This window comes from Phalaenopsis equestris, unplaced genomic scaffold, assembly GCF_001263595.1.
Source record: "Phalaenopsis equestris unplaced genomic scaffold, ASM126359v1 Scaffold000098, whole genome shotgun sequence".
Lineage (NCBI taxonomy): Eukaryota > Viridiplantae > Streptophyta > Magnoliopsida > Asparagales > Orchidaceae > Phalaenopsis > Phalaenopsis equestris.
Genome location: NW_018164540.1, coordinates 218,441 through 220,721, shown reverse-complemented (window position 1 = coordinate 220,721; position 2,281 = coordinate 218,441). Strand labels below are relative to the sequence as shown.

The 2,281-nt window shown below is 41.3% G+C and overlaps 1 protein-coding gene across 1 annotated transcript in view; it reads right to left on the bottom strand.

Moving 5' to 3' along the window:
• LOC110020477 (oligouridylate-binding protein 1-like) overlaps window positions 1-2,281 on the bottom strand; it is a 29,633-nt gene that overhangs the window by 23,612 nt on the left and 3,740 nt on the right. The gene's annotated exons all lie outside the window — the stretch shown is intronic.

Below are 2,281 nucleotides of genomic sequence, written 5' to 3'. Positions count from 1 at the left end.
TGGAACATATATATATATATAATCGGTTCTCCACCTTCACGCACGAAGCTGCTCGCATCCTCCCTTCCTTCAAACGACTAGAGCAAGACGTCGAAGCTCAAGCCCTCCACTGACGCTCGCGCTTGTCAATATCCTCTGCGATCGTCGTCTCATTCTTCGCGCCAGCGACGCAAGACTTCGGTTTCGTCATCATCTCCTCATTCGCGCCCAACGACACAAGGCTTCGGTTTCGTCGTCATCTCCTCCTTCGCGCTGCTTCACACCCAGCGACGAAACCGATGCATCTTCCAGCTTCTGCGGTTTCATCTTTTCCTCTGCGCCATTTCTGTGGTTCATGTTTTCTGCCTCGTCTAGTTGAGGTTTGCTGAGATTGCCGCTGTGTTTGGCATCTGCGGTTCCTCTTCTGCGCAGCTTCGCCTCGGCTAGTCTTTTTTTACCCTCGGCCCGACTTGCAGGACTTTGCTTTGCTGCGATGGAGCTTCCTCCTTCGGTTGAGCCCGGTAAAACTTCTTTTGCCCACATTGTGGGTAATTCTCAAGGGGAGACGACGGTTGTCTTCCCCTCAAGTTATAAAGAGAATCGTGATGGTACAAGTGATTGTCCATTAAATAAAGAATGCAAGTAAAAAGAGTGGAAATACTATTTTTCTCTGAGTTAGAAATTTCAACCTTGACTGACAAATTCAAATTTGCTCTCATTGAAAAATTTCAGTGGGGACACCCAGCTATGCAAGTTATCAGAAAAGGTTTTGATGACTTCAAATTAGCAGGAAAGTGAAAAGTGTAGCTCATTGATGGGAGACATGTTTTGATTCAGTTAACCGTGCCTGAAGACTACACTCGTATTTTCTCCAAAAAATAACTCAACATTGCTGGTAAACCGAAGCTACTTAAGTGATCTCCAGATTTTGATCCCAATCATGAACCTCCTATTGTAACGGTATAGTTTAGTCTACCTGGTCTCAAGCTGCATTTTTTTGCATTTTTTTCATCATCAGTCAGGTTTTCTACTCTATTAGTGTCATACTTGGGGACCCTATGAAGCTAGATTTACCCACTTTCAACCTTACCAGACCTTCTGTGGCCATAATACTTGTGGAAAGAGATATTATTTTGTCTAATGTTACTGAAGTCTGGTTGGGCACAATGCATAATGGATATTGGCAACAAATCGTCATAAAGCATAGACCTTATTGTTCTCATTGTAAGATGTTTGGGCATACTCTTGATAAATGTCATAAGCTTACCCTAACTTGAAATCTAAAGATCAAATGAATAAAGATAGTTTTCTACTCTATTAGTGTCATACTTGGGGACCCTATGAAGCTAGATTTACCCACTTTCAACCTTACCAGACCATCTGTGGCCATAATACTTGTGGAAAGAGATATTACTTTGTCTGAAGTTACTGAAGTCTGGTCGGCCACAATGCATAATGGATATTGGCAACAAACCGTCATAGAGCATAGACCTTATTGTTCTCATTGTAAGATGTTTGGGCATACTCTTGATAAATGTCATAAGCTTACCCTAATTTGAAATCTAAAGATCAAATGAATAAAGATGGTTCTAAGGATATATCTGTACCACCTGGAGAGAAAGCTACCACATGATATATTTTAATGTCTGATTCTATTGCCCCTGTCGTTACTGTTACGCGAGTGATGTGATGTTAACACCTTCAAATCACATAGAAAACAATATTGATGGACTATTACCTGATGGACTATTACCTCAGACTGATAATCAGGAGAGTCTCGTAGCTCCACTTCTTCAGGAAGTCGTCGCTCCCCTTCTCAGGGAGTTATCCGGTGTAGAGACAACTCATACTTCACAAATACTAGAACCTATTGTGGCCACTACGGTTGGTATTCCTTCTGCTTCAGCCCTACCACCCCATCAGATTGATTCTTCGGATGAGAAATAGCAGGTTTATTCCAAGAGGAAGAAGAAAAATGGAAATCGACTCCAACTCGGGAACATAGTGGATGATACATTGGTTACTGGCAATGTCACTCATCTTACCAACTTATTAGCTTGCTCCTTCCCTGAAACTAGAGGCAGAGGCAACCCCAAATTGGGTCGCTCTCTAGCCACCTGATACTATGTATTTCGGCACTATTAAGTTTTTTTATTTTTGTATCTAATGTATTTTCTGTTTTTTCTAGTTTTGAAATATTTTGTGATTTTTTGTGTGGACAGATGTCATGCTTGGGCCCACACATTGTATCTGTATTTTTTTTTTCTATTTAATACGTTAGCCTTTTCTAGGGGGGAATATA